Source organism: Ovis canadensis, chromosome 2 (genome assembly GCF_042477335.2).
Source record: "Ovis canadensis isolate MfBH-ARS-UI-01 breed Bighorn chromosome 2, ARS-UI_OviCan_v2, whole genome shotgun sequence".
Lineage (NCBI taxonomy): Eukaryota > Metazoa > Chordata > Mammalia > Artiodactyla > Bovidae > Ovis > Ovis canadensis.
In genome coordinates this window covers 21,084,520-21,096,382 of record NC_091246.1, presented here as the reverse complement: position 1 = coordinate 21,096,382, position 11,863 = coordinate 21,084,520, and positions in this window count along the sequence as shown.

The window sequence follows — 11,863 nt, the reverse complement described above, 5'->3', positions numbered from 1 at the left end:
AAGTGTATAGAGGGTTTGCCTAATTCTGAGGAGTGACAGTGCCCATGACTAGTCTCATGTGCTCCCACCCTCACACATCTTTAAAGATTCTTTTATGCCCATCTCTTCCACAAAACCTCACCACTGCACAACTTTCCCCCCAAAAGTGAAACTAACTTATCTATGAATGGCTTGCACTTTATACTTCAAATAGTCTTCTGCACCTTTTATGCTCCCCACCCTTTCAGGGTCCCTTCTAGCCTCCTGCGAGATCTTGTCATCTTTCTGAATCCCACAGAGGCCATTCAACAGTTTCACTTTCCTCTGTTAGACTGTCAGCACCCAGGGGTCAAAATCAATCTGGAATTAATCTGTTTCCCAAGGTACCTAACACAAAGCATGGTTTTGTTCGATCTTCTGAAAAGTATCCCCATGACACACCCATTGGCTAAGATGGCAGATGAAAACTGAAGGGAGACACACAACCGGGCACACCAGAAAGAGGAAAGTCATCTACAGTCATGAGCACATTCCAGTGACCTCTCGAGAGGCCTGCATGGGAAGAAACAGGCCTCCCAGAACCTCCCAGAACCACCTTGCCAGCCTTTGACAGCACTAACTTAGAAGCCGATCTTCCCACTGCAGTCATATCTGATGACTGCAGCCCTAGTGGCATCTCAGCTGCAGCCTCATAGGATGCCCTGGGCTAGAAGAACCTAGCTCAGCAGTTGCCAGATTCAAGACCCATGAAAACAAGCCCTAAGCCTTTGGAGTGGGACACTGAAACCAAGACCATAGACTACCAGAGAACGAACCTTGCTGCTGCTGCTGCTGCTGCTGCTGCTGCTGCTGCTGCTGCTGCTAAGTTGCGTCAGTCGTGTCCGACTCTGTGTGACCCCATAGATGGCAGCCCACCAGGCTCCTCTGTCCCTGGGATTCTCCAGGCAAGAACACTGGAGTGCGTTGCCATTTCCTTCTCCACTGCATGAAAGTGAAAAGTGAAAGTGAAGTTGTTCAGTCGTGTCTGACTCTCAGCGACTCTGACTCTTAGGACCCCTACGAGGCTACTCCATCCATGGGATTTCCCAGGCAAGAGTATTAGAGTGGATCAAATAGTGAGAACTCACTCAAAGGAAACCACGTGAATACAATACCTGGCATCACCCAACCACCAGTAGCACCCTGTGCAGAATGCCTCATTTAAACAACAAACAAAACAAAAATACAAACCCAATCATCAGCAGTCAGGATTACCACCTCAGTCAGTCTTGCCCATCAGAGGAAAAAGAAACAAACAAACAAATAAACAAAACTCAGCACAAACCTCATCCTCTACAAAGCTTACACAAACCACTGGACCAACCTTAGGAGGGCAGAAACCAAAAAGGAAGAAAGAATACAACCTTGAAGCCTGGGAAAAGGAGACTTCAAACACAATAAATTAAAAAACAATAATGAAAAAGCAGAGAAATACTACACAAATGAAGGAACAAATTAAAAATACAGAAGTCCAAATAAATGAAGAGGAAATAAGCAAACTACCTTAAAAAGAATTCAAAATAATGATAGTAAAGATGATCAAAAACCTTGAAAACAAAATGGAGAAAATGCAATAGTCAATTAACAAAGGCCTAGAAGAATTAAAGAATAAACATGGAGAGACAAATAGCAAAATTACTGAAATTAAAAATACTCTAGAAGGAATCAACAGAAGAATATCTGAAGCAGAAGAATGAATCAGTGAGCTGAGAGAAAATGCTGGAAATGAGGTCTGAAGAAAAGAAGTAAAAAGAATGAAAAGAACTGAGGATAGTTTCAGAGACCTCTGTGACAATATCATATGCACTAACATTTGAATAAGGATCCCAAAAGAAGAGAAAAAGAAAAGGTATGATAAACTTTTTGGAGAGATTATAATTGAAAATTTCCCCAACGTGGAAAAAGAAATAATCAATCCAGTCCAAGAGGCACGAAGTCCCATACATGATAAACCCAAGGAGAAACATGCCAAGACACATACTAATCAAGCTAACAAAGACTAAACGCAAAGAAAGAATATTAAAAGTAGCAAGGGAAAAGCAACAAGTAACATACAATGGAAACCCCATACATTTAACAGCTGATCTTTCAGCAGAAACTGCAGCCCAGATGGAAATGGCAGTATATATTTAAAGTACTGAAAGGGAAAAATCTACAACCTAGATACTGTACCTGGCAAGGATCTCATTCAAAATTGATGGAGAAATCAACAGCTTATCAGGCAAGCAAAAGTTAATAGAATTCAGTACCACCAAACCAGCTTTACAACAATTGTTAAAGGGACTTATATAGTTAAGAAATACAAGAGAAGAAAAAAAAAATAAACCTATAAAATCAACCCCAAACAATTAAGAAAATGGCAATAGGAACATATATATCAATAATTACTTTAAGTGTAAATGGATTAAATACTCCAACCAAAAGACACAGACTGGGTGAATGGATAGAAAAACAAGACCCATATATATGCTGTCTACAAGAAGCCCACTTCAGACCTAGAGACACATATAGACTGAAAATGAGAGGATGGAAAAATATATTCCATGCAAATGGGAAGCAAAGGAAAGCTGGAGTAGCAATCCTCAAATCAGACAAAATAGACCTTAAAGAAGATTGCAAGAGATAAGGAAGGACACTACATAATGATCAAGGGATCAATCCAAGAGGAAGACATAAAAATTGTAAACATCTATGCACACAACATAGGAGCACCTCAATACATAAGATAAACACTAACAGACATAAAAGGAGAAATTGATAGTAACACAATAATAGTAGGGGACTTTAACATCCCACTTACACCAATTGACAGATCATCAAAACAGAAAATTAATAAGGAAACACAAGTCTTAAATGATATATTAGATGAGATGGATCTCATTGATATCTTCAGGACATTCCATCCAAATGCATAAAACCTTGTTCTCAAGTGCACATGGAACATTCTCCAGGATAGACCACATCTTGGGTCACAAATCAAACCTCATAAATTTAAGAAAATTGAAATAATACCAAGCATCTTCAACCACAATGCTATGAGACTAGATATCAATTACAAGAAAAAACCTATAAGAAACACAAACACATGGAAATTAAATAATACATTTCTAAATAAACAACAGGATACTGAAGAAATCAAGAGGGAAATAAAAAAAATTCCAGAAACAAATGACAATGAAAACATGACAACACAAAACCTATGGGATGCAGTGAAAGCAGTTCTAACAGGGAAGTTTATAGCAATACAATCTTACTTCAAGAAACAAGAAAAACCTCAAATAGACAACTTAACTATACACCTAAAACAACTGGATAAAGAAGACCAAAAAAAAAAAAAAAACAAAATTAGTAGAAGCAAATAAATCATAAAGGTCCAAGTGGAAATAAATCCAAAAGAACAGAAAAACAATAGTAAAGATTAATAAAGCAAAAAGCTGGTCTTTTGAGAAGATAAACAAGATGGACAAACCTTTAGCCAGACTCATCAAGAAAAAAAGAGAGATGGATCAAATCAACAAAATTAGAAATGAAAAAGGAGAGGAAACAAAAAGGAAAGTAGAAATACAAAGGATTATAAGAGACTATTATGAACAACTATATGGCAATAAAATGGATAACCTGGAATAAATGGACAGTTTCTTAGAAAAGTTCAATCTTCCAAGACTGAACCAGGAAGAAATAGAAATTATAAATAACCCAATTACAAGGACTGAAATTGAAACTGTAATCAAAAATCTCACACAACACAAAAGCCCAGTACCGGATGGCTTCACATAAGAATTCTGTCAAACATTTAGAGAAAAGCTAATGCCTATTCTTCTAAAACTCTTTCAAAAAATTGCAGAGGAAGGAACACTTCCAAACTCATTCTATGAGGCCACCATCAGCCTGATACCAAAACTAGGCAAAGACAACACAAAGAAAACTACAGGCCAATATCACTGATGAATATAGATGCAAAAATTCTCAAAAAATTTTTAGCAAAATTTTAGATTTCAGTAACACATCAAAAAGCTCATACACCATGATCAAGTTGGGTTTATTCCAGGAATGCAAGGATTCTTCAATATACGCCAAGAAAACAATGTGATACAACATATTAATAAATTGAAAGATAAAAATCATATGATAATCTCAATAGATGCAGAAAAAGCCTTTGACAAATTTCAGCACCCATTTATGATAAAAAAAAACTCTTCAAAAAATGGGCATAGAAAGAACCTACCTCAACATAGTAAAGGTTGTATAGGATAAGCCTATAGCAAACATTATTCTCAATGGTGAAAAACTGAAAGCATTCCCTATAAGATCAGAAACAAGACAAGGGTGTCCACTTTCACCACTATTATTGAACATAGTTCTGGAAGTCCTAGCTATAGCAATCAGAGAAGAAAAAGAAATAAAAGGAATCCAGATTGGAAAAGAAGGTAAAGCACTCACTGTTTGCAGATGACATGATACTGTGCATAAAAAACCCTAAAGATAGTATCAGAAAATTACTAGAGATAATTAGTGAATTTTGCAAAGTTGCTGGATAAAAAATCAATACACAGAAATCACTTGCATTTCTATACACTAACAATGAAAACTGAGAAAGAGAAACTAAGGAATCAATCCCATTAACCACTGCAACAAAAAGAATTAAATACCTAGGAATAAACTTAACTAAGGAGGCAAAAGAACTGCTCACAGAAAATTATAAGACACTAATGAAAGAAATCAAAGATGACATAAACAGATGGAGAGATATTGCATGTTCCTGGGTAGGAAGACTCAATATTGTGAAAATGACTATGCTACCAAATGCCATCAACAGATTCAATGGAATCCCTATCAAATTACCAATAACATTTTTCACAGAAATAGAACAAAAATTTTCACAATTCATAAGGTAACTCAAAAGACTGCAAATAGCCAAAGAAGTCTTGAGAAAGGAGAATGGAGCTGAAGGAATCAACCTTCCTGACTTGAGGTAATACTACAAAGCTACAGTCCTAATGGGAGCATGGTACTGGCACAAAAACAGAAATATAGACCAATGGAACAAGAGGGAAAGCCCAGAATTAAACCCATGCACCTATGGGTACCTTATTTTTGACAAAAGAGGCAAGAATATACAATGGGGCAAAGACAGCCTCTTCCATAAACAGTACTGGGAAAACTGGACAGTTCAGTTCAGTTCAGGTGCTCGCTCGTGTCAGACTCCTTGCGACCCCATGAACTGCAGCATGCCAGGCCTCCCTGTCCATCACCAACTCCTGGAGTTCACCAAACCCACGTCCATCAAGTCGGTGATGCCATCCAGCCATCTCATCCTCTGTCATCCCCTTCTCCTGCCCCCAACCCCTCCCAGCATCAGAGTCTTTTCCAATGAGTCAAATCTTCTCATGAGGTGGCCAAAGTGCTGGAGTTTCAGCTTTAGCGTCATTCCTTTGAAAGAACACACAGAACTGATCTCCTTTAGAATGGACTGGTTGGATCTCCCTGCAGTCCAAGGGACTCTCAAGAGTCTTCTCCAGCACCACAGTTCAAAAGCATCAATTATTCGGTGCTCAGCTTTCTTCACAGTCCAACTCTCACATCCATACATGACCACACGGACCTTTGTTGGCAAAGTAATGTCTCTGCTTTTGAATATGCTATCTAGGTTGGTCATAACTTTCCTTCCAAGGAGTAAGTGTCTTTTAATTTCATGGCTGCAATCACCAACTGCAAAATTTTCGAGCCCAGAAAAATAAAGTCTGACACTGTTTCCACTGTTTCCCCATCTATTTGCCATGAAGTGACGGGAATGGATGCCATGATCATAGTTTTCTGAATGTTGAGTTTTAAGCCAACTTTTTAACTCTCCTCTTTCACTTTCATCTAGAGGCTTTTGAGTTCCTCTTCACTTTCTGCCATAAGGGTAGTATCATCTGCATAGCTGAGGTTATTGATGTTTCTCCCAGAAATCTTGATTCCAGCTTGTGCTTCTTCCAGTCCAGCGTTTCTCATGATGGACTCTGAATAGAAGTTAAATAAGCAGGGTGATACTATACAGCCTTGACATACTCCTTTTCCTATTTGGAACCAGTCTATTGTTCCATGTCCACTTCTAACTGTTGCTTCCTGACCTGCATATAGGTTTCTCAAGAGGCAGGTCAGGTGGTCTGGTATTTTCTTCTCTTTCAGAATTTTCCACAGTTTATTGTGATCCACACAGTGAAAGGCTTTGGCATAGTCAATAAAGCAGAAATAGATGTTTTTCTGGAACTCTCTTGCTTTTTCCAAGATTTAGCGGATGTTGGCAATTTGATCTCTGGTTCCTCTGCCTTTTCTAAAGCCAGGTTGAACATCTGAAATTTCACGGTTCATGTATTGCTGAGGCCTGGCTTGGAGAATTTTGAACATTACTTTACTAGCATGTTAGATGAGTGCAATTGTGTGGTAGTTTGAGCATTCTTTGACATTGCCTTTCTTCGGGATTAGAATGAAAACTGACCTTTTCCAGTCCTGTGGCCATTGCTGAGTTTTCCAAATTTGCTGACATATTGAGTGCAGCACTTTCAGAGTATCATCTTTCAGGAAATAGCTCAACTGGAATTCCATCACTTCTACTGGGTTTGTTCATAGTGATGCTTTCTAAGGCCCACTTTACTTCACATTCCAGAATATTTGGCTCTAGTCATGAAGATCTGTTTTGTACAGTTCTTCTGTGTATTCTTGCCTCCTCTTCTTAATATTTTCTGCTTCTCTAGGTCCATACCATTTCTATCCTTTATCGAGCCCATCTTTGCATGGAATGTTCCCTTGGTATCTCTCATTTTCTTGAAGAGATCTCTAGTCTTTCCCATTCTATTGTTTTCCTCTATTTCTTTGCACTGATCACTGAGAAAGGCTTCCTTATCTCTCCTTGCTATTCTTTGGAAATCTGCATTCAGATGCTTGTATATTTCCTTTTCTCCTTTGCCTTTCACTTCTTTTCTTTTCGTAGCAGTTCATGAAATTCTCCAGGCCAGAATACTGTAGTGGGTAGCCTTTCCCTTCTCCAGGGGATCTTCCCAACCCAGGGATTGAACCCAGGTCTCCCACATTGCAGGTAGATTCTTTACCAGTTGAGCCACAAGGTAAGTGGGAAAACTGGACATCTACATGTAAAAGAATGAAATTAAAACACTTCCTAACACTATACACAAAGATAAACTAAAAATGGATTAAAGACCTAAATGTAAGACCAAAATCTATAAAACTCTTAGAAGAAAACATAGGCAGAATACGTGATGACACAAATCAAAGCAAGATCCTCTGTGACCCACCTAGGGTAACACAAATATAAACAAAAGTAAATAATCAGGACCTGATTAAACTTAAAGACTTTTGCACAGCAAAGGAAACTATAAGCAAGGTGAAAAAACAACCCTCAGAATGGGAGAAAGTGATAGCAAATGGAACAACTGACAAAGGGTTAATTTCTAATATATATAAGTAGCTCATACAACTCAATACCAGAAAAACAAACAACCCAATCAGAAAGTGGGGAAAAGACCTAAACAGACATTTCTTCAACGAAGACATACAGATGGCTAACAAACACATGAAAAATGCTCAACATCACTCATTATTAGAGAAATGCAAATCAAAACTACAATGAGATATCACCTCACACTGGTTAGAATGGGCATCATCAAATATTCTACAAACAATAAATGCTGGAGAGAATGTGGAGACAAGGGAACACTCTTGCACTGTTGGTGGAAATGTAAACTGATACAAACACTATGGAAGACGATATGGAGATTCCTTAAAAAACTCGGAATAAAGCCACCATATGATACCACAATCCCATTCCTAGGCATATACCTTGAGGAAACCAAAATTGAAAAGACACATGTATCCCATTGTTCATTGTAGCAGTATTTAAAATAGCTAGAACATGGAAACAACCTGGGTGTCCATTGACATATGAATGGATAAAGAAGTTATGGTACATATGCACAATGGAATATTACTCAGCCATAAAAAGGAATGTCTGAGTCAGTTCTAATGATGTGGATAAATCTAGAGCCTATTATACAGAGTGAATTAAGTCAGAAAGAGAAAGATAAATATCATATTCTAATACATATATACAGAATTTAGAAAACTGTACTCAATAATTTATTTACAGGGTAAAAATGGAGAAACAGACATAGAGAATAGACTTGGAGACATGAGGAGAGGGTGAGACATATGGAAAGAGGAACATGGAGACTTACATTACCATATGTAGAATAGATAGCCAAAAGGAATTTGCTATATGGCTCAGGAAACTCAAACAGTGTCTCTGTACCAATCTAGAGGGATGACATGGGGAGCGAGATGGGAAGGAGACTCAAAAGGGAGGGGATACATGTGTACAAATAGCTGATTCATATTGATGTTTGACAGGAACCAACAGAAGTCTGTAAAGCAATTATCCTTCATTTAAAAAAGTAAATAAATTTTTTAAAATGTAAAAAAAATGTTTAAAAATTACATTAAAAATTGTAAAAAAAAAAAAAAAAGTAGGGATACTCAGTTTTGATACATTAGACTACTCCCTGTGCTTATCTCTCATTTTTAGAGTGTATTGTTTTTTGAAATTTTAGAGAACAGACTAGAACTCCTGCTTTCTAGTAATTTCTATTGAACACATCCAGAAGCTGGACTGTTTTATCTCTCTTCTCTAGAAATTTGTTGCAGTAGTTTTTATTTCAGTAGTTGGCTGATGCAATGAATTTTCTGTCTAAATGAAATTACAAGGCCTCAGAGGAAGTGGTTGTGCTTTTTAAGCAGGATTTAATACAAGATCTTGCAGCTGCTACTCAGCAAACAAGTGATGTGTGTGTTCTAATAACCAACCAGTATAATGTTCTGCTGGGGTGATGCCAAGCTGATTATGGATATTTGCATAGCAATTCCAACCAACATTTAACTTACATGCTTCATCTACAGAGGCTACCATAAAGGCTTGCTGGCCTACAACTTGTCCATTATTTTCTCAATCCTGTTCTACTTCCTCTTATTCCTCCGTCTTGGCAATAGAACACTGTTAGTATTTCTGAAAATTGTTTTATTTTTCGAAATATCTCTGCTTCTGTTATCATAGAATAATGAAATTATTTTTAAGATCTTCAGTCATCAGTATCCATTCCTTTCTGAATCATCCAGATTGAAATTCTAGAGAAACTAGTTCATCAGGTTATTTTTCAAAGAAATTACTCAATGGCTTTCAATTACCTATTAAAAAAACTATATGGCTTGATATTCTTAAATATTCCTTCCAATTTTGTTACCAAGCTCTCTAGTGTAATCTCTTCCTGTATCCACTTCTACTCTTTAGACAACACTGCAGCATAGTACAGTTCAGTCGCTCAGTCGTGACTATTAGCGACCTCATGAACCACGGCATGCCAGGCTTCCCTGTCCATTAACTCGCGGAGTTCACCCAAACTCATGTCCACTGAGTTGGAGATGCCATCCAACCATCTCATCCTTCATTGTACCCTTCTCCCGCTCTCAATCTTTCCCAGCATCAGGGTCTTTTCAAATGAGTCAGCACTTCGCATGAGGTGGCCAAAGTATTGGAGCTTCAGCTTTAACCTCAGTCCTTCCAATGAACACCCAGGACTGATCTCCTTTAGGATGGACTGGTTGGATCTCCTTGCAGTCCAAGGGACTCTCAAGAGTCTTCTCCAACAACACAGTTCAAAGGCATCAATTCTTCTGTGCTCAGCTTTCTTCACAGTCCAAGTCTCACATCCACACATGATTACTGGAAAAACCATAGCCTTGACTATACGGACCTTTATGAATGGATAAGAAAGCTGTGGTACATATACACAATGGAGTATTACTCAGCCGTTAAAAAGAATTCATTTGAATCAGTTCTGATGAGATGGATGAAACTGGAGCCGATTATACAGAGTGAAGTAAGCCAGAAAGAAAAACACCAATACAGTATACTAACACATATATATGGAATTTAGGAAGATGGCAATGACGACCCTGTATGCAAGACAGGGAAAGAGACACAGATGTGTATAACGGACTTTTGGATTCAGAGGGAGAGGGAGAGGGTGGGATGATTTGGGAGAATCACATTCTAACATGTATACTATCATGTGAATTGAATCGCCAGTCTATGTCTGACGCAGGATGCAGCATGCTTGGGGCTGGTGCATGGGGATGACCCAGAAAGATGTTATGGGGAGGGAGGTGGGAGGGGGGTTCATGTTTGGGAATGCATGTAAGAATTAAAGATTTTAAAATTTAAAAAATAAAAAACTAAAATTAAAAAAAATAAAAAAAATAAAAAAAAATAAATAAAAAGTTATGTCTCTGCTTTTTAGTATACTGTCTAGGTGGGTCATAACTTTCCTTCCAAGGAGTAAGCATCTTTTAATTTCATGGCTGCAATCACCATCTGCAGTGATTTTGGAGCCCCTCCCCCCAAAACAAACTAAAGTCAGCCACTCTTTCCATTGTTTCCCCATCTATTTGCCATGCAATGAAGGGACCAGATGCCATGATCTTAGTTTTCTGAATGTTGAGCTTTAAGCCAACTTTTTCACTCTCCTCTTTCATTTTCATCTAGAGGCTCTTTAGTTCCTTTTCACCTTCTGCCATGTGGGTGGTGTCATCTGCATATCTGAGGTTATTGATATTTCTCCCGGAAAACTTGATTTCAGCTTGTGCTTCCTCCAGCCCAGCATTTCTCATGAGGTACTCTGCATATAAGTTAAATAAGCCAGGTGACAATATACAGCTTTGATGTACTTTTCCTATCTGGAACCAGGCTGTTGTTCCATGTCCAGTTCTAACTGTTGCTTCCTGACCTGCATACAGATTTCTCAAGAGGCAGGTCAGGTGGTCTGGTATTTCCATCTCTTTTAGAATTTTCCACAATTTATTATGATCCACACAGTGAAAGGCTTTGGCATAGTCAGTAAAGCAGAAATAGATGTTTTTTTCTGGAATTCTCTTGCTTTTTCCATGATCCTGCAGATGTTGGCAATTTGATCTCTGGTTCCTCTCCCTTTTCTAAAGCCAGGTTGAACATCTGGAAGTTCATGGTTCACATATTACTGAAGCCTGGCTTGGAGAATTTTGAACGTTACTTTACTAGCATGTGAGATGAGTGCAACTGTGAAGTAGTTTGAGCATTCTTTGGCATTGCCTTTCTTTGGAATTGGAATGAAAACTGACCTTTTCCAGTCCTGTGGCCACTGCTGAGTTTTCAAATTTGCTGACATATTGAGTGCAGCACTTTCACAGCATCATGTTTTAGGATTTGAAATAGCTCAACTGGAATTCCATCACCTCCACTAGCTTTGTTCATAGTGATGCTACCTACCTAAGACCCACTTGACTTCACATTCTAGGATGTCTTGCTCTAGGTGAGTGATCACCATCATGATCATCTGGATCATAAAGATATTTTTTGTACAATTCTTCTGTGTATTCTTGCCACGTCTTCTTAATATCTTCTGCTGCTGTTAGGTCCATACCCTTTCTCTCCTTTATTGAGCCTATTTTTACATGAAATGTTCCCTTGGTATCTTTAATTTTCTTGGAGAGATCTCTAGTCTTTCCCATTCTAGTGCTTTCCTCTATTTCTTTGCACTGATGGCTGAGGAAGGCTTTCTTATCTCTCCTTGCTCTTCTTTGGAACCCTGCATTCAAATGGGTATATCTTTCCTTTTCTCCTTTCCTTTTTACTTCTCTTCTTTTCACAGGTATTTGTAAGGCCTCTTCAGACAACCATTTTGCTTTTTTGCATTTCTTTTTCTTGGGGATGATCTTGGTCCATGTCTCCTGTACAATGTCTCGAACCTCCATCCATCAT